Raw genomic sequence first — 22,429 nt, 5'->3', positions numbered from 1 at the left:
TGAGAAGGGGCGGAAGTAGGCACATTTGCCTCAACAATTATTAAGGCAGAAAACAAAATCAAAGCTGGAGAAAAGTTGGAAAAAGCAAACTGAATTCTTTCCCACCTGACACATAAGTTTTCTGGACATGTTTTCCAATTCGAAAAGAAGTTTATACAGCTTGCTCTTAAATTACATAGGACGTATATAGAGAAGGGTATGGTCAATACGCCCTCATTTAATTTATTCTTTTTTTTTATTCTTGAGATTTTTTTTTTAAAACCAGACATAGACTTGCTAAGAGTTCAGAAATAGGCAATAGAAATGTTTCAACAAGAGGATAAATCTGGGGCACTACTTCCACACCGCCTTTTGTTTAGATTTTCATGCCCCACTCTGGTCGGGTTCCTGACTCCACCGACGCAGCCTGCCTCACTGGCCGCACAGAGACGACCTTGCATACATTCTCCAAACTCTGTAGCCCTCCTGGGTCCTAAGGCTGATAATTGTCTTTCTGGTTTGAAGGCACCTGCTCCTAATTCTATCTTCTTGGTTACTGTCCTCATCTAGCCTGCATCACTGATTCTGCGACTGCCAAAACGACCTACTTTTGCTCCCAGGGTCCAGCTTCTTCTTTAGTATGTCTTTAGTTAGAAATAACCCCTTATTTCTTCACTTCTGGGCATAATACAGGTGAATCAAAAAGTAATTTCCCAAAGACTAAGGTATAAAGTGATGCATGTAACAAAGCCAGTTTGGCTGCAAGGATTGCAGCTCTGCATTGGATATTCTACTACTTAAGTCACTTGGCCAGTCTATTGTACTGCATCTTAATAATGTAACAAATACCTCGCCTGGTTAGATTTCTAACCTCTTCTATGGAGCAGCCCCAGTATATACTCCTGGGGCTGGAAGGAGTCATATTTGTCTGACTTATTTCCTTCTTTTAAAAGCATTATTCAACATGACTAAAATAAAAATTATGTACAGAATCTTTATAAAACAGAATTCTAATCAATCTGTAAGCTTCCCATTGCCCTCTGGTCTACAAAGTGAGGGATGTGCACCTGGGATGTGCAGGATAAAGCCTGGAGTGCAGGAAGAGAATGCCAGAATGTCTATGTATGTTATCCCATTTACATTGTTTTTTGTATATTTTATAGTGTCCATAATACAGCAACATAGTAATACATGTATATAGTTTATTAATAAATGAATATATACACAGAGTGTGACAAAAGTAGGTTTTACAGTTGTGAGTACATAAAACAGAGTTTATTCTTATATTATTATTTATAATTATTGCATTATTTTCCAGACAAACAACTGAAAACCTACTTTTGTCCCACCCTGTATATTGGGAAAATATGCAAAAACTTTTATAGATGGGAAATAAGATAAAAATGTTTGGAGGGCAGTGGCTTTCAGGACAATGACTAACCCCTTCGAACAGCCTTAAAGGTAGCTCACAACCTGCCTTCTACCCGCCATTCCTGCTATACCTTACCCACAAGTATCACCCCTGCTTGTGTTCCCTATGTTCCATTCACACTGCACTACTAAACTAAAAGCTCTATGTAGGCAGGAATCATAAACATCTTATCCTCTGGATGCCCAACCCTTAGCACACTGCATAGCATCTAATAGACAGTAAATTTATGTTTATTAAATAAATAATTAGTTAATAAAACTATCTTTTTAAGTATATTATCCTATTTCATGTCTCTGTACCTTTTCATTTATTATTGCTCTATTTGGAAATCCCTTTCTGCCAGTCCTCAACCTGGGAACACCTATAAAATCAGACTTATTTTTTATTAGTACCTCTGCCCCCACCACATGGTTACTTGTGTTCTCTTTTGGGCTTAGATATATCTTTCTAGTTATTTATAATACATGCTTGTCTTCTCCGGTATTCCTTTGTATCCTCAATTCCTTTGTATCCTCAAATACCTAGAACATTGCAGGTACTCGCTAAATCACTGTGGGATGATGAACGAGTGAATTTCTAAACTATTAATTATTAATCTTTAAAAGGCATTAGAATGCTTCTGTTTCTAGCAATGACTAAAAATGTGTATCAGACGTGACCCTCAACTGTAACAATTGTTCTGAATATATGAAAACACTGCTTTTAGCTATTAGACAACAGGCAGCACAGTACTGTGCTCTCCAGGAGAAGTGAGCCTTAAGATCACCCCCATGCAAAAGTCAAAGACTAACAAAGTTGAGGAGGTAGAAAAGATGGAATCAGGGAGGTGGTTGGAATTTAGACAGCAGAATGCCAGAGAGGAGGGAGCTATGCATAATCAGAGCTTCAGAAATTTGTATAGGGTCCTCCTTGAATCTTTGCCTAAAGATTAAGCTGTACTTCCACAAAGTGACTCCATGTGGATAAGTAAAGAATGCCAAGCTACCAGATGCTTCAGTTCCACCTAGCAGTAGTAGAGAGAGATCATTAAATAATAGAGGCAGTTGATGAAGATCTCCAAAGATAAGGCTTTAAAAGTAGGGCTAAACTAGTTGTAAAGTAAAAGCTACCCTAGGCATGCCCCAACAAAGCTTAAAAACAAAACAAAACAAAAACAAACTGAAAGACTCAAGTTGATCTACAAGTAGCTTAACTGACTACCAAGAGAAAATAAAATTCACACCTTCAACAACATAATGTTTACAATGTCTTGCATCCTCAAAAACTTACTAGATTTGCAAAGAAGGGAAAAAAAAAACATAAGCAAAAACAGAAAAACAAAATAGATCAATAGAAACAGACCCACAAACGGCAAGATGATGGTTTTAGCAAAACAAGGAGTCATAAGAAGATATTACAAACATAGTTAGGGCTAAAAAAAACTCCAAAAACAAACATAAACATAACGAGGAGAGAAATGAAAACTATAAAAAAAGAAATCAAATGAACTTTCAGAGCCAAAAATATACAACATCTGAGATTAGAAGTTTACCAGATGGCCTTAATATCAGATTAGTCAATGGATGAAAAGATTGGTGATAGTGACAGAAACTTATCAAATTGAAAGAAAGAGAGAAAAGGGGATAAAAAAATTGAACAGAGCTTCAGTGACACCTGGGACAATACCAGGCAGTCTAAAATATACATAATTGAAGCTCCAAAAGGACAAAAGGAGAAATGAGAAAGAAAATCTACCTAAGAAATAAGCCCAAAATTTGATCAAAATTATAAACCCAAAGATCTACAAGGCCAGCAAACCTCAAGCAGAATAACAAAATAAAGTCACATTAAGGCATACCATAATCAAACAGTAGAAAAGAGACAATCTTAAAATCAGCCCCTTCCCCTCAAAACACATATTCAAAAGAACACATTCAAAAGTATATTCAAAAGAACAAAGATAAAAATTACCACTGACTTCTCATTAGGAAAAATACAAGCTAGAGAACAATAAAATGACATTTTAAAATTGTTTTTTAAAAATCTAGCAAATTAAAGGTCTTTATCTAGAGAAAAGTGATAAAGAAAATAAATGCTGTCAATAAAATTCTATGTCCAGTGAAAAGAAACTTTAATAATAATAAAAAAGCTTTATCTGACAAACAAAAGATGACAGAAGTCACTGTCAGCCAACCTGCATAATAAGAAATTATTAAAGGTCTTCAAGTAAGAGAAAATGATATTATATAGAAACTCAGATCTACATAAATGAGTGAAGTACACTGGATATGGTAAATATATAAATAAGTGTAAAGATTTTTTCTTGTTTTTAAGTGGCTTTAAAAGATAATTAATTGCTTAAAGCAAAAATGATAACAATGTATTGTGAGGTTCATGACATGTAGAAGTAAAATGTATGATACCAATAGCATAAAGGAGAGAGTGGGAAGAATAAAAGTATACTCCTAAAGTTTCTAATACATGTAAAGTAGTATAATACTATTTGAAGGTAGATAGAAGTGAATGTTATATAGTTTAAAGCTTAAAGAAACCACTAACTTTAAAAAAAAAAAGGCATAGTCACTAAGCCAATAATTTATAAAAATGGAATTGTAAAAAATAATCAATATAGAAGAAGAAAACATGAAAGAAGAAACAAAGAATAAAAACAAATGGAAAAAATAGAAAACAAATAGCAAGACAGTAACCTTAAGCACAACCATATCAACAATTAAATTTAGTCCAATTAAAAGCATTTTGTAAATGGGCTCAATATCCAAGACCCAAACACATGGATTTCCACAAGAAATATACACAATATGAAGAGATAGATAGGTTAAACATAAATGTGTGCAAAAAGATAGACCAAGCACTAATCATAGGAAAGTTAGCGTAGCTATGTTAATATCAGACAAAGTGGACTTCACACAGGAATATTATCAAGGATAAAAAGGGCTATTTCATAAAAAGGATTAATTCATCAAAAGGACATAACAATCATTAATATGTATGCAACAGATATGAACTTCAAGATACACGAAAAAAGAACTGTCAAAAAAGAAAAGAAAAATAGATAAATGCATAATTATAATAGGAGATTATACCACTCCTCTCTTAGTAACTGAGAGAATAGGCAAAAAATTAGTAAGGATAGAAAAAATAAGAATAGTACTATTGACCAACATGATTTAACTGACCTTTACAGAACAATACATCAAACAAAGGTAGAATACATCTTTTTCAAGTGCACACCAATACAAACCATATGAATGACCATAAAACAAATCTCCATGAATTTAAACATTTTAAATTATCCAGAATCAGTTCCAAGACCAAACTAAAATTAAGTGAGAAATCAATAATATAAAGATGTCTTGAAATCTCCAAATACTTGAAAAGTATACAATAGGCTGCTAAACACTCCTTAGGTCAGAAATAAATCACAGAAAAATAAAAGCATTTTGACCTGAATAAGAATGAAAACATAATGCATGAAAATTTGTTGGATATGAAGTACTTAGAAGGAAAATTTGCAGCTTTGAATGCTCACATTAGAAATAAAAGGAAAGTTTAAAATCAGTGATCTAAGCTTTCACTTTTAGAAGCTAGAAAAGAACACATTAAAACCAAAGTAATTAGAAATAAGAAAATAAAAATTACAAAAGGAGAAAACAATAAAATAGAAAATAGACAGATAATAAAGAAAATCAATGATATCCAAAGCTGGTTCTTTGAAAAGATTAACAAAATTGATAAACATAAAATTGGTAGACAGGTTAAGAAGAAAAAGAGATGAAATACGAGTATTGGAAATAAAATAGGGGACATTGTTACAGATCCTATAGACATTAAGGATAATAAGAGAAATGTTGATAAATTTGAAAAACTGAGTGCAGTAGAAAAATTCCTTGAAAGACACAAATTGTCAAAACTGACACAAGAAGAAATAAAAAGTCTAAAGTACCAGGTCAATTTAATTGAATCTGTAAATAAAATCTTTTCCACAAAAAAATGCTATAGACCAGATGATGTCATTGGTTAATTCTATGAAGCATTTAGGGAAGACTATCAATGTTATAAAAATTATTTCAGAACAAAGAGAAGGAAAGAATGCTTGCCAATTTATTTTATGAGTCCAGCAATACCCTGATATAAAACACAAATAAATGACAGTAAAACTTCAAGAAAAATACAAACTATTTTTCCTAGTACAAGCATAAAATGCATAATTCTTAATAAAATAATAGCAAATCAAATTCAGTAATATCTAAAAAGGATAATATATTATGACAAAATGGGATTTAACCCAGGAATAAAAGGTTAGATTAACATTAGAAAATTAAATGTAATTTACCATATTAATAAAATAAAGAAAAAAAACATACAATCATCTCAAAAAATGCCAAAAGATATTCTGACAATATTCAACACACATTCATGAAAAATTTTAAAATAAATTAGAAATAGAAAAGTAGTGATAAAGGGCATTTACAAAAAATCCTATACTTAACATCATAACTATGCTGAAAGACTAAATGGTTTCTCCTAAGATCAGAAACAACACAAGGATATCCACTCTAGCTACCTCTGTTAAGTGTTTACTGGAGGTCTTGGCCAATGTAATGAAGCAAGAAAAAGAAATCAAGGCATACAGACCAGAAAGGAAAAAGTAAAACATTCTCTATTCTTCATTTTCTTTTTATATACAAAAAAATCATTTGAAATATCCAAAAAAATCATTAGAATTAATAAATGAGGCCCTGACCGGTTGGCTCAGTGGTAGAACGTCAGCCTGGCGTGCAGAAGTCCTGGGTTCGATTCCCGGCCAGGGCACACAGGAGAAGCGCCCATCTGCTCCTCCACCCCTCCCCCTCTCCTTCCTCTCTATCTCTCTCTTCCCCTCCCGCAGCCGAGGCTCCATTGGAGCAAAGATGGCCTGGGTGCTGGGGATGGCTCCTTGGCCTCTGCCCCAGGCGCTAGAGTGGCTCTGGTCGCGGCAGAGTGACGCCCCAGAGGGGCAGAGCATCGCCTCCCGGTAGGCGTGCCGGGTGGATCCCTGTCGGGCGCACGCGGGAGTCTGTCTGACTGCCTCTCCCCGTTTCTAGCTTAGGAAAAAAAAAAAAAAAAAGAATTAATAGATGAGGTTAGCAATGTCACGGCATTTGAGGTCAGTTATAAAAATCATTGGTACTTATATAAGCTAGCAATAAACAATTGGAAAATAAAACTACAATACCATTAATAATAGCATTAAAAATAATAGGAATAAGTATGCACATCAGGGTGGATGTGCAAGACCTGTTTACTGAAAATTATAAAACATTACTGATGGAAATGAAAGAAAAATAAAATAAATGAAGTGATATAAAGTGATTATAGATGAAAAGACTCAATAATATCAAGATGTCAATTCTTTTCAAATGTATTTATGGATACAATGCAATTCCAATTAAAACTGCAGCATGCTTTTTGTTGGGTAAAAATTGCCAGGCTGATTTTAATATTTATATAGAATGCAAAGCACCTAAAATATACAAAACAATTTTAGGGGAGAAAAAAGTATAACATAATTAGATGATTTACACTATCTAATTTTAAGACATAAATCTATAGTAATCAAGACGGTGTGTAGTATTGGCATACAGATAGACATATAGATCAAGGGAAGAGAAAAAACATTCAAGGAAGAGACATAAATATTTACTGTCAGTTGATTTTCCATTAACATGCAAAGTTAATATAATGGGGAAAATGATAGCACTTTGAACAAATAATGCTGTAACAACTATATAGCAATATGGAAAAACAACTTTGATCCTTACCTCACACCATATTAAAATAAAATCCAAATATATAACATTTCTAAAGAGAAAAGTAAAAAATCTAAAACTTATAGATGAAAACAAAGAATACCTTTCATGATGTTAGTCTGAGCAAGGATTTGTTAGGACACAAAATACACTAGCCATAAAAGAAAAAAAATCTTAGACTTCTATCAATATTAAAAACTTCTGCTCTTCAAAAATCACTATTAAGAAAATAAAAAGGGCCTGACCAGGTGGTGGTGCAGTAGATAGAGCATCAGACTGGGACATGGAGGACCCAGGTTTGAAACCCTGAGGTCGCTGGCTTGAGTGTGGGCTCATCTGGTTTGAGCAAGGCTGTAAGGCCAGCAGCCACGGCCACCATCACAGCAGCCGCCTGGCCCATGCAGGTTCGCATTGGATTCGGACAGTCGGTAAGGAAACAAAGGAGCCACAAACTGATAGGCCATTTTCTTTAATTCTAGCTTGCACCCGGCAGGCAAGTAAAAAACTACACACTGGGCTCCAAAACCCACTCACATTCAGTGCTCACAAAGCCACTGACTTATCCGAGTTTCCTAGAATCAAAGGTTTCTAGCTCACCAGCCTTATTCTCCTCAGTTCCCCATCTCCTTCCTTATCCCAAATACAAACTCTACACAAACTGGCATCTCGCTCAGCACTCCGCCATCTTGGATGCTTCTCCCGGCCACATGGCCTCTTTCTGCTCTCTGCTCTGCTCCCTCTGCTCTCTCATGCTAATCATCCCAGGAACCAAGAGGGCAAACTCCTGTTCTGCCCCCACTTTATATTGTAGCTTCACAACCTCTAATCCAATATACAAAATAGGGAAGTCTCTAATACAAAGTCACTTCTCTGAGGCATGATTGGATTGTACCACCCCACATCAACACGGTGGGTAAGGCTTAATCCCAAAATCAAGCCCCAGGCTACAACGATCCCCAACACACATTAATATCACCTGGGCAGCACCATCTTTAACAAAGTGAGCATAATATACTCTATCTGCCCAACAAAGGCTCACCAGCTTGAGCCCAAGGTCCCTGGTTTGAGCAAGGGGTCACTTGGTCTGCTGTAGCCCCCATACCCCATCAAGGAACATATGAGAAAGCAATCAATGAACACCTAAGGTGCCACAATGAATAGCCCCCCCCCATCAAGGCACACATGAGAAAGCAATCAATGAACAACTAAGGTGCCACAACGAAGAATTGATGCTTCTCATCTCTCTCCTTTCCTGTCTGTCTGTCCCTATCTGTCCCTCTCTCTGTCTCTTTCACACACACACATTAAAAAAACTACTAGAAATGTAGATTTTTAAATGAATGAATTGTATGTGAAGTAACTTTACCTTTATAAAGTTGATTTTTAAAGGTTAAAAAAAGCACTAGACACAAATGAGTGGAAGTTTTCCTTGCCATCTATCATAGTGTGAGGAATGAAACACCAAAGTCATTTTGAAACCAAATGAATGACTTTATAGTTTATCTTGATTACTTTTTATTTTTGTCTGCCTGGAGTTTGTGGATTCCCCTAGGGAATGACATATAAACTACCCCACCAGCCACCCTGTAGTTCAAGCCAAAAACTTTGACATCATACCTGATACTTACCTCTCCTTCATCATACCCTCACAGCCAATACATCACCATGTCTGGCCGTTTATTTCCCAATTACATCTGGAATTTATCTATTTCAGCCCATTGCTAATGTCACTAACGTAAGTGAAATCACCATCATCTCTCGATTAGAATAATGCAATAATCTTTCATTAACCTCTCCCCATTCCATTCTTACCCTTCTAACAATCTATTCTTCATAAAGCAAAGAGTAATCTTCATAAGATACAAATTAGATAATGCTGTTCCTCTCATTAAAACTACCCAATGGTCTTCCATTTTACTTAGAATAAAATCTCTACCCTTTATGGTGGCCTACTGGGCCTCTCTGTGATGTTGGCCCCAGCCACATAACCAAACTTTGCCTTCAGCTATTCTTACCCTTCCTGCTCCACTTCAGCTCGACCAGTTTCCATTCATCCCTCAAGGAAAACAATTTCCTTTTTTCAGGGCCTTGGCACTAGTTTTCTCTGCCTGGAGAATATCTTTTCCCAGCTTTTCACTTCTCATCCTTTAGATCTCAGCTCAAATAACCACTTTCCCGGAGAGGCCTTCCCAGACCACCCTGTGTAAAGAGGCTTCCCCTGTTCATTTCCTTATGTTACTTATCACAATCAGGAGTAAAGGTAGAGCTTTGGAAAGATAATAATATGATAGTAACTACTACATACATTGTGACTTGTGTGCCAGGTTCTGTTCTTAGAACTTAACATACAGAAAGCACTTAATCCTCTTTACAACCCTAAAGGCAAGAACCATTATAATTCTCATTTATAGATGAGGAAACTGAAGTACAGAGAAGTTGAATAATTTGCTCAAGGACACAAAGCCAAGAAAGGGTGGAGCCCGAATTCTAAAACAGGCAATCTGGTTTCAGAGTCCATGGCTTTAACCATTAACCTTGTTGGAAGTAGAAATCTGTTTTTGAGAGAGGAGACGAATGAAAGATGAATAAAGATACATTTAAGTTAGGAGAAAAGAAATTTGAAATAACTCATGACTATTGTCCTTTCTTAGAAAACTAGCAGACCAGTCATTTATCTATCATGCCTGAAGATACTGGCCAGAGGCAAAGTTGGGAAATTGAGAAAAGAGGTATGAATTTGAAATAGCTCCTGTGGAGCATGGGGAAAATGACCACCAGGTGGTCCCAAGGGGCCACCTGAACCTGGAAATCATTCATGTGTAAGGGTGCCATCAACTGTTACGCATTTTTCTTCAGCAGCAGTTAGCAGTCTAGGAACTGAGAAAAACAGTTGTTAGCTTTATGTGCAGTTGGTGATTAGACGAGTAAGCACAGAAGAAGTAAGGGATGCAAGTTTTCAAAGTACTGATGAGAGGGCTGTTGAAATGCTTGACTCAGTGGGTAGGATAAGCAAAAAATAAGCATCAAAGGATAATATGAAAAGAGCATCAAGAAAGAAAATGTGAGTGCACTTAGAAAAAAGAAAAGGAATATTATCAAAATTTTAACCATTGTGCATGACCTGTGTTGGTACAGTGGATAAAGCATCAACCTGGAACGCTGAGGTCACCGATTCAAAACCCTGGACTTGCCTGGTCAGGGCACATATGGGAGTTGATGCTTACTGCTCCTCCCCCATTCTCTCTCTCTCTCTCTCTCTCTCTCTCTCTCTAAAAATGAATAAATAAAATCTAAAAAAAATTAACCATTGTTAATTGTAGATAACAACTACAAATAACATCTGACTGATGATATTAAGGAATTATTGTTAAATCTTTTTAGAGATGTTAATGGTATCGTGGTTATGTCAAATTTCAGTTAGATACTAAAACATTTTTGGATAAAATTACATGATTATCTTGGATTTGCTCCAAAATAATACAAGAGAACAGTGAATGGATTTTTTGATGGGCAAGACGAGCCATGAAGTGTTGCTTGTTGGGAATGAGTGATGATTACATGGTGTTCTGACTAAACATGGCTATCTTTAAAAGTATCTAGGACAATCCATTTGAGAACATTATCTGATGTTAAGGATTTATTTCCTACACATTATAATTGTCCTCCATAGCAATGCATACCTTATGGTATAAAACCATAAGGTAAGATTTAAAAATTCAATGTTAAGTACATACATGAAAGATACCCTGTTTGTAAATAGAAGTCTACAAAAAGGATTTACCAGTATAGGTCACCCAGGTGCCAGCTACAGTTTTAGGTCCAGTCCAGCAAAAGAATACTCTCTAGTAGCCTGAGATTTTATACTTGAAAAATATTTTCATTTTCACTTCTTTTGAGGCATCAGAGATTACCAAGTAATTGCACCAGAATGTCATTATAGTAATTATAGAACTTTGTTACAAAACATGAATTATAAATATAAATATACATATATATGCACAATATGTGATTGCAGAAGTATATATACACATCTACACAAATATAATAAGCTAAAATCATTCTTGTGAATAAAAATGTAAAAGAGCCTGACCGCGCGGTGGCGCAGTGGGTAGAGCGTGGGACTGGGATGCCGAGGACCTAGGTTCGAGACCCCGAGGTCGCCAGCTTGAGCACGGGCTCATCTGGTTTGAACAAAAGCTCACCAGCTTGGACCCAAGGTTGCTGGCTTGAGCAAGGGGTCACTTGGTCTGCTGAATCCCCGCCGTCAAGGCACATATGAGAAAGCAATCAATGAACAACTAAGGTATTGCAATGTGCAATGAAAAACTAATGATCGATGCTTCTCATCTCTCCGTTCCTGTCTGTCTGTCCCTGTCTATCCCTCTCTCTGACTCTCTCTCTGTCTCTGTAAAATAAATAAATAAATAAATAAATAAATAAATAAATAAAATGTAAAAGAGTTCATTACAACAAGTTGCAAATTATTGTAAATGAGTTATATGCCAGGTTACTCTGAATATCAAAAACTTTAAGTTAGAAATCTCAGTGACCTATAGAATGTAGAAGTATGCTCCATAACAGTTTTCTAAGGTTAGTAGATATTAAGACTGTTCAGTAACCTTTAAGTGCAAATGCAGACTTGAGTAATGGTATTTTCAATACTTCAAATACTAAGTCTCCTATGTATATAACTTTTTCAAGGTCAGAAATAAAGCTTCTCAAAGTTATCCTGCTTCCATCATTTCAGACAAGATTAATTGCATGAGTATTACACTGTGCCTCCATCCTTGTGTTTATATCCCTTCCGTTCAAAGCTGCCTCAGTCTTCCTGGGTAAAGGCCGCGGAGTGAAAGCAACGGTACCCTTCCTAATCCCCACGGCTCCCAAACTAATAGGAGAGCAAGAAGATCTGAATTCACAGTAGTGTGGGAGAGAAGCAGGTTGTCAAAAGGGCCATTTAACTTTATCATAAATGAAGTGATCAATAACTACACGAAACACTGTTATCAATTATATATGAAACAGAGTAAAAGGTAGTTGTACAAAATAACTGCTTAGAGAAGCAAAAAATAAAACTAAATAAAAAGTAGGTAGAAGCACTGAGAGCCTAACTGCTGAACTCTGCAGAAGGCGCCTTCAAATAAATATTTCAAAGCTTTATATGAATATTTTAAGCATGACAACTACACATAAACACACAGCCAAAGTGCTCAAATCCACTCAAGAAAGACTATTAAGTCATCAACTTGCTCCTGACAGGATCCACTGAATATGGCAACAGTGAGAAGTCAGGAGACAGTTGGAATCATTTCAAGACTGCTAATTTAACTTGTCTTAAAACCAACCAATGCTCAACGTGTCATCATCAATGTCATCTCATCGCAGTCTGAAAAGCCTTCGACCTAAAGCAAAAAGGTCCCCAAGTGCCACCCTTCTTGTCTACTGGTTGAAAATCTAATTGGTTCTGCTGACAGGCTTGGGAATTGGTAGGAAGGCTGTTCAGTTAATCTCCAAGGGCCAGCAAAGAGCTCAGTATCCATCTCTGAGCTTTGCTCCTTGGCTGTCGTAAAATGACTCTGATGGCAGTGCAAGCTCTTATGCTTCAGCTGTCTTCTGACTCCTGTTAAGTCAAATTCAATAAAGTTTGTCACTCAATAATCTGAGAGCTACCCAACAAAACCCCTTTGATCAATAACAGCTTGCCTGCTTGCGCTTGGGAAGGTGACCTATTAAAGATTAAAAACACACCTGCTGCTTGAAGCAGAGAACATCTTTTATTACTTTTAAATAAAAATTCATCCATTAAAAGCAGTTTAACTCTAAAAAGTATATATAAAGCACTGCATGGGAGAAACAGGAGTGAAGATTTAAAAAAAAAACCAACTCAGCTATGATACTTTCTTGACGTCTGAATAAAGTTTGATATTTGTACGTAACATTAATTCAACCCTCAATCAAAACAAAGTAATCCATTGTTCTACGTCATCCACCTTTCTGCAGAAAAATAACGAATGCTCATTCAGGGAAAACGCATTATATTCTTTAAAGTCACAACATTAAAAAGAAAATTTTTAAAGAAAGTCACAATACTCTTCTTGTTTGAGAGGTTTTCCTCCCCACCCACATACATTAGGTCAGGGTGAGATGAGGTTGAATTCCAGGTAACTAGAAAATTAAGAGACAGAGCTCAGTGAGCCCAGGGAACCATGTAAATTACTGGGAAAAAGTAGAAAAATATTCATACCTGCATCCTATACTCAAGCCTCCCATCATGATGATTAAAACTCCTTTAGTACTTTAATAATTTTATGAAAAATTTGATAATGATTACAAAAGAATTTAAACAGGATTTTCTTTCAAGGAGATGAAAACTGTTTAAATCTTTTCTACTTTTCTCCGAGAGTAGAAAACAGCCTAGGTCAGGCCTTCTCTCTTATCTGAGGAGTGTATATTTAGAATGCATTTCGTTTGCAGTCCAAAAATAATAACTGAGATGCATTATCCTAACATATTATCATATTATGAAGGGCATCATAAATATAGAATAAGATTAAAATTTTCTGCAGAGCCACCATTATGGGTCAATATTAATAGAAATTTCTGCTAGAACATGACTTTGAGTTTCCTGATTGTCAGCTGCTGTCACCATGTAGCCAAGGAATTTCCCTGTAGAGATGAACGTGTCCATCCCCAAATGTATGTGTATCAGTCTCTTGTGTGGTGGGTATTTTTCATAAAGTTTAAGCATGTTTATTTTGTAAGGCATTAATTTTCTCCCGTGACACTCACAGTACTATCACATAGGACATATGTGACAGGGAGATATGGATTACATCTTCAACAGCCCCTAATAATTTCATCATAGTCTCTTTGAACTCTGCAGCTTTTTCCTGATCTGAATTAATCACTTCTCCCCATCATTGGCTATTATCTCCTTAGTCTTGAGCTTCTGGTTTCCAGTTTCTATTTGAAATGTCTTCATCAAAGCAGCTGCCTACAGAAACATGAGTTCATTTCTGCTTTCATTTGTTTTCTCCCAATTTGTGTGATATGCATAGATCAAGGTTTTTGACTCATATATGTAGCAACACATAAAGTCCAGAAAGGCCAACCTAATCTAATTAAGGTTTCCTGACTAAAATAAGGTAATTCTCCATGTCATTTAAAGGCTGGGAGGAGGTGACTCATTTCAGAGGATATCTTAGTTTATTCAAATGTGTAGTTATAATGAGGTTGAGCTGAGGACAAGAAATGTTACTGCTTGTGATTAAAACATGATCACCTTTCTGCTGAATATATATATATATATATATATATATATGGTTGAAGCTTGTTCTGTTAGGATACATATGGCTTGTGATAGAATAGCTTTTAAGTCATCTAAATCAAACGACAAGAGTGAAAAAAAGTGGGATTTAAAATACTAGAATTAGAGACAACAAAGGAACTAGCAGTCACTAGAGCTCTTCTTCCATGGGGAACAACTGCTTGGCAGATAAATGCAATTTTTTTTTCCCCAGATCTAAATAAGTTGGTATGTGATTAGGGATCTTAGGGTATATTTATAAAAACACAGTACAGCACTTTAAAATCCCAACAAGGCTGAGGTACTGTGATTAAAGTAATTTACTAAATCCTCAATTATAAAACAGTGATTAGGACTTGGTTATGGAATCATAACCATATTTTCCAGATTTCCTAACTTTGTTACATTATCAGCCAGGTTAATGGAGAGACTGCCTTAGTCTTCTACTCAATAGTCATTATTTCTCTTAAGATTAAGGATGGCAAACTGATCTTTAAAATGACATTTATAGGAAAAGACAAGATGGCGCTGGAGTAGGTGGACATACCAACATCCACCTCCCAGAACCAAAGTGCATTACAGAATAATTTTAAGAACTATCATCTGGAAAAACCAACTTTGGACTAAACTAAGAGGACTCTTCAACCAAAGAACACTGAAGCCACACTGAGACTGGTAGGAAAAGCGGAAACGTGGAGAGGGCTGCCCAGCTCCCCAGAGCGAACGGCAGCCAGGAGAGACTCACGTGGCAGGAACTTAGTGTATCCCAAGGTTCTCTTTACCAAGCCACAGTCGCAGAGCTCCAGGGAAAAGCAACCGGGTCTCATCTCTCCAGGCAGAGGAGAACAGAAGCTCCATCTCCACATATGCTGCAGATGGCTTTTCCAGTCTACCTGAATCATTACCAGCTAGAAGCAGTGGTCATTGGGACTTGGACGTGAGCTGCAAAGTATAGAATTGTGACAATTCCAGTGCCACGCAGACTTTTCCTGGATGTGAACTTTTCCTGGACTCCTGCTCCTTGTGACAGCTCATAACAGATTGAACTGGGGTTGGGTTGCATTTTTCAGGGATTTGGCATGGTGTTGGGGCCAACTTGGACTTGGTGAACATATTAAGGCAGTGGTTGTATTTTCCGATGGCTTTAGGCGACCCCTGTGTTTTGGTCATTCGACCCCTGCCGGGGTCGCGACCCACGGGTTGAGAACCGCTGTGTTAAGGACACTACTCTTTTATGGATTCTTGCTGTATTGGCCAAGAGTTTGCTTAAAGGCTTTAATCACTGTAAAAAAAAAAAATAAGACTGGATAAAGAAGATGTGGCACATATACACCATGGTATACTCTTCAGCCATAAGAAATGATGACATCGGATCACTTACAACAAAATGGTGGGATCCTGATAACATTATACAGAGTGAAATAAGTAAATCAGAAAAAACAAGAACTGCAGGATTCCATACATTGGTGGGACATAAAAACGAGACTAAGAGACATGGACAAGAGTGTGGTGGTTATGGGGGGCGGGGGAGGGAAGGAGGGAGAGGGGGAGGGACACAAAGAAAACTAGATAGAAGGTGACGGAGGACAATCTGACTTTGGGTGATGGGTATGCAACAGAATGAAATGACAAGATAACCTGGACATATTTTCTTTGAATATATGTACCCTGATTTATTGATGTTACCCCATTAAAATAAAAATTTATTTATAAAAAAAATCCCAACAAGAATGGAAGTGGACATGTCTTTAATCTACATGCTACACCCAGCCCAGGACATGCACATTGCCTCTAAACCGTACTCTTCCCCAAACCATTTTCATCATCTCACCCACATGCCTCCAAACTTTTCTTTCTAAGTGCATGCCACTGTCATCCATCCAGCTACCTAAGGCAGAAACCTAGAAATTACCTGGAGTCTTCCCTCTCTTTTGTTACCACATCTGAGCAATCACCAAGTTCCAATGATTCTTTTCCTTATAAATCACTCACAATCTGTCTACTTTGCTCCACTTCCTTGGCCAGCCACAGCCCTAGTTCAGGAGCTAAATCATCTCTTACCTGATTACTGCTCCTCTCCCACCCTGAAGCCCACTCTGATTTTGGGCTTACTCTCTCTAGCTCATTTCCGATATGGCAGCCAGATCTGTCACTGCCATGCTTAGTTTTTCAAAGATTCTTCAGTGCCATCAAGATCAAATCAAGCTCCTTAAAACAGTTTACAAGACCCTGTATGACCCAGTCTCTGCATCCTCTCCAGAATCATGTCACAGTATGACTCCACATACACCAACCATTTCCCCCCCTTTCCTTCCCATCATCAATCTGCTACGACTGTCCTGTGCCGTTCTGAACAGGCCAGTGAGTTTCACCTCAGGGAGTTTTCACTTGGTATTCTTTCTGCCTGGAGTATTCTTTCACCCCAGAGAATCATAGGGCTTGTTCCCTTCATGGCTTTTAGCATTTTATTCATGTTTCTTCACTAAAGCTTTTCTTGACCTCTCTGTGTAAAACTGGAAGCTATGCTTCCCAACCAGTGGTGGGATTCAGCCGGTTCGCACCAGTTCGACAGAACCAATACCTAATTTCTTGTTGAGTTCAGTGAACCAGTTGTTAAAATGGCACTTGTAATCAGGGTTCTCTCTAAGGTAGGCACCTGGGCAGCCGCCCACTGTGGAAATCAAACGTTCACATTTCTTAGTCTTTCTTAACGTTCAAAAGTGCCCGTAGTAATGTTCATTCCATCCATAGGTGAAGAAAATCTGATGGAAGTATGCTTGTAATATTTATTTATTCATTTCATAAAACTCATTATACTTTTGATGAAATACTACATTTTAATTCCCTTGCGTTTGTTACTTCAGTAAACAAACATAAAACGTCAAGAGAAAAAGTGCCAAACAACCAGGGGGTGACAACTTGCATTGTTTTTGTCAAGTATTATTTTATATTTTTTCCTTAATATTTTAAAACTTTCTTATAATATAATCTACTTTTGTGTACCTCTCTTATTGTTCTTATTTAAGTATTAAATGCATGAAATAATAAATTACCTTTTGGTATATCATTTTTTATACTTAAAATGGTCATTAAGGCAGAGAACCAGTTGTTAAATTTGAATCCCACCACTGCTCTCAACACCAGCACACTCCCTCTCTTCCCCTGCCTTGTTTGCCTGGCTGCACTCTTCACCATCTGTCACACTCTACCTTTTCTTTTCTTTTCTTTTTTTGTATCTTTCTGAAGTGAGAAGCGGGGAGGCAGACAGACAGACTCCTGCATGCGCAGCTGGGATCCACCAGGCACGCCCACCAGGGGGCGATGCTCTGCCCATCTGGGCCATAGCTCTGATGAGACCAGAGCCATTCTAGTGTCTGAGGTGGAGGCCAAAGAGCCGTCCTCAGCGTCCCAGCCAACTTTGCTCCAATGGAGCCTTGGCTGTAGGAGGAGAAGAGACAGAGAGAAAGGAGAGGGGGAGGGGTAGAGAGCAGATGGGCACTTCTCCTGTGTGCCTTGGACAGGAATCGAACCCAGGACTTCCAAACACTGGGCCAACACTCTACTGCTGAGCCAACCGGCCAGAGCCTCTTCTTTTCTTTTATTTACTTTCTGTTTATCTTGCTCATAAGAAGATAGGCTACATGAAGATAGAGAGTTGGGTCTGTTTTGTTGTCTGATATATCTCCAGTGTCTTGAATGTACTTGGAAATGAGGCACAGATTAGAATTCTCCATGCATTCTCCCATGCCTAATATGTATGATGACCCCACCACTTATTATTTGTATGACCTGGAAAATTACTTATTCCCTTTATGCCTCAGGTTTTTCATTTGTAAAGGAGAGAAAATAGCCTGACCAGGCAGTGGCGCAGTGGATAGAGCATCGGACTGGGACGTGGAGGACCCAGGTTTGAAACCCCAAGGTCTCTGGCTTGAGCAAGGGGTTACCCACTCTGCTGTAGCCCCCCAGTCAAGGCACAGATGAGAAAGCAATCAGTGAACAACTAAGGAGCTGCAACAAAGAATTGATGCTTCTCATCTCTCTCCCTTCCTGCCTGTCCCTATCTATCCCTCTCTCTGTCTCTCCCTGTTTTTGTCACACACACACAAAAAGAGAGAGTGAGAGAGAAAATAAACTCCTAAGGATACTGTGAGGGTTAATGAGATGATATATAAAACATAGTACTTAGAACAGTGCTTAGGCTTCTAGTAAGTGCTCAGTAAATGTCAGCCACTGTTATAATTATTACTGCTGATTCATCTGTGAACTCCTGAAGAACAAGGGATGTGACTTATTCACCTTCTTGCTCTCCAGTGAGTTAATCACAGTGCTTTGCATATAGCCAAAGGGGAACTAATTATTAAATATTAAAAAAAAATTTTTTTTTTTACAGAGACAGAGAGAGTCAGAGAGAAGAATAGATAGGGACAGACAGACAGGAGCAGAGAGAGATGAGAAGCATCAATAATCAGTTTTTCGTTGTGACACCTTAGTTGTTCATTGATTGCTTTCTCATATGTGCCTTGACCATGGGCCTTCAGCAGACTGAGTAACCCCTTGCTTGAGCCAATGACCTTGGATCCAAGCTGGTGAGCTTTCCTCAAACCAGATGAGCCCGCGCTCAAGCTGGCGACCTAGGGGTCTCGAACCTGGGTCCTCCACATCCCAGTCCGATGCTCTATCCACTGTACCATCACCTTGTCAGGCTAATTATTAAATATTTTAACAGCTGGTGCAGCATGGGGTCCTAACCAATCAGAATGGTGCTGGTCTTGGCACTGGATTAGGGTCCTGAAGACCCTTTGCTGTGCCTTTCATTTTCCTTTTATTTGCTGGGTCATATTCAGAGCTGAAGGTTTCTGGAAGAAGGTCCGGGTCCTCTAGAGCATGGAAGGTGGGGTATGGCTCCCAGGGCAGTGCTATTTCCCAACTAGTATAGAAATATAAGGTCTACCGGAAAGTTCTGTCTGTTTTTGGAATAAACAAAATACAAATTTTTCTTACCATCAATAAACTTTATTAAATAATATAATTGCCATTATTATTAATGATTTCTTTTCAGTGTGAGGGCAATTTGTATATCCCATTTTTGAAAAATGTTTTATCCTTTTATCTTTTGATGCAAAAAATTGAACCAGTGCTTGTTTGATATCTTCTTCATTTTTGAATTTTTTGCCCTTCAAAAAATTTTGTAAGGACAAAAACAAGTGATAGTTGGAGGGTGCTAAGTCCGGGGAATATGGTGGATGCGACAGACATGCTTCTGTAGCATTTCTTCCTTGTTGAAATTCATAAAAATTACAGTGGCATAAATGAACTTTATCAGTAGCCATGGGTACACTATCGCTTCACACATAAGACTAACGTGAATCAACTTTGTTTTAGTTAATTTGCTACATCAGTATGTATACATTAAGTGATAAAAATAGAGGGGCACACATGCGCCAAATAAACATATGCTTACATGTCGAAACTTGTTGTGATAGAAATGGACAGAACTTTCCGGTAGACCTTATATTTTAATATTTTAACAACTGGTATGCTTGTTCTGCTGTGTATCAGCTGAGCACACTGCATAGATAGACCCTCTAATACTAATTATACAAACAAACAAACAAACAAAAGCAAATGTGAGATAAATTTTATGTCAGTTACACTGCTATGCTACCACAATAATGTCAAATACATTATAATGCTCTCAAATTGGCTCACTGAAATCTCGTACAAATTTAAAAGAAGAACAATGGAGTCTTTATGTTCCTATACCCATCCAATCTTTTTCTTTTCACCATTACCCCTATTGCCACAAAATATGTATATAAGAAATTTATATACAGGAAGCAAAGACACTAGATTGGCAAAGACTTAGTCATATTTAGAGAAATTTTGATATAGGCTCTAAAAGCCAGTGATGTTAATGGTGGGGGAGGGGAGAGAGAGAAAAAAAAGAGAGATTGAAAAATGAGGCCACCAATCAACAATATTTAAAACAGACTTACTAGTAATCATCAGAGTGAGTTTTAATATCACATTTGAGGCCCTGTCATGATTGCAATAAACATGTTCCTTAATTAACTTTGAATTTAAATTCCTGAGTCAACTGTTTCTCTATATTTTGGCTTATGTTGTTACTGATTTTTTTTGGTGAACTGGTTCAGTTGCAAGTGAGCTATTTCTATTTATGGACCTTACTGTAACAAGAGCTAATAAAGTAGTGTGCTATACTACCACATTAAGTATTTGGTCCTCAAAGTGAGGATATATTTTTAATTGCAATACTATTCAGAGTAAGATGACATTACTAGAGAAATATAGAAAAGAAACGCTCTTAACATAAGTAACTCTAAGCAGAACTTACTTTTTTCTAAAAGACTCCCTACCCCTGGTCTTGAGGCTAGTTTCCCAGGCTGTAGCCTTGGGCTAGTTCTATGAGGTTGCAGGTGTTCCCCAAATGTTTCTCCCTGAATTAATCCTATAGATAAGCATTGTAAATGAGCTTGTTTCACTGCTTTGTTTTACTGCTGGCTTCCCCTTCTCCCCATTCCCCAATCAGTGTGTAATTCTGTCTTTAAAAGCTGATGTCAAACTGTGTTCGGGGCCACATGATTTGGACGACTTAGGTCTCCGTGCGCTTGCCGGCTTTAAAATAAAGACTCCTTAATTTCGCTACTTAATTGTGTGGCAAACCGTCTGTTTCTCGCTGTTCTGATACAACAACTAGTACTAAATTTCCACAATTACTACTTCCTCAAAGTTAACTCCCCTCTCTGCTTTTTAAAAGTAACTTTAGTCAATAAATACATAATTTCTAACAACTGGAGCTCTGGTGCTAAACGTGATACTATCTTTATTGATTGGCAGGGAAATATTAGAATTTTTAAGGAAGACTTTATTTTATTTTTTCCTAAAGGAAGTGCTTCTGAAATGTTTACTTTTGGTTTACTTTCTTTCTCCCTCTCTCTCGTTTATCTAGAAATTAAATTTAATGGGGTGACATTGGTCAATAAGAATACATAGGTTTCAGGTAAACATCCCTATGGCATTTGAACTATTGATTGCATTGTGTGCTCATCACCCAAAGTCAAGTCATTTTCCGTCACCGTATATTAGTCCCTCTTTCCTCCCTTCCCCTCCAGCCCCTCCCCTTTGGTAAACACTTCACATTTGTCTATGGCCATGAGAAAACTTTACTGATAGCATATGTTGACAGCTATTCTCCCTTTAAAGTGGAAACATTCTGGCCATTCTATTTCATGAATGATCATGCCCATGAATTAACTTTTTTGATAATGACAATAGCTTCCTCTTAGTTTTCAAAGATAATTCCAGTGCGTAAAAGTTAAATAAAACTCTTTTAAAATTATAAGTGGTAATATTAAGTCATCATGTACAGTTTATTTGAAAGTTAACGCAGGCTTACTGGGGGAACAACAATTTAAACTCCTTATTACGGGCCCTTAAGAACCCAAGTTTTAAAACTAAATCCACTAGGGATAGTGTAACTTACTTTACATTTTCTTCACTTATTTTTTCACCATGAATTTTAGTCAAAATTAGTCCATCTTCTCCTTAAAGTATCTAAGTATACACTTTTTAAATGGACTCAGCCTAACCATGGAATAGGCCTTCAGGATCATATGAAAGCCCAGCCTCAGAGAATATCCTATGACCATCGTCCTCCCTAAGTTCACCCCCTCTTTTGTTTAAATTAGCCCTTCTGAACCTATTTTTTTTTTTATTCTGCCCACAAGGCCTGTTTCTTTTACCCAATTTGTTAAATGTAGTTTTAGGCCTACTACCCTTCTAACCACGTGAGAGGATTACAGAGTTTGGTGCTGTTTTATTCTTATACGTCATAATTCTCAAAAATGGAGTTAACTGATCAGCTTCCAAGGATTCAAGAATCCTTGAAATATGTGCAAA

At 37.3% G+C, this 22,429-nt stretch overlaps 1 protein-coding gene across 1 annotated transcript in view; it reads right to left on the bottom strand.

Moving 5' to 3' along the window:
- CAMKMT (calmodulin-lysine N-methyltransferase) overlaps positions 1–22,429 on the bottom strand; it is a 395,453-nt gene that overhangs the window by 114,695 nt on the left and 258,329 nt on the right. The gene's annotated exons all lie outside the window — the stretch shown is intronic.

The sequence above is a fragment of the Saccopteryx bilineata genome, chromosome 3 (assembly GCF_036850765.1).
Source record: "Saccopteryx bilineata isolate mSacBil1 chromosome 3, mSacBil1_pri_phased_curated, whole genome shotgun sequence".
Lineage (NCBI taxonomy): Eukaryota > Metazoa > Chordata > Mammalia > Chiroptera > Emballonuridae > Saccopteryx > Saccopteryx bilineata.
Note: the sequence above shows the minus strand (reverse complement) of the source record. Positions and strands in the feature narration are given on the sequence as shown.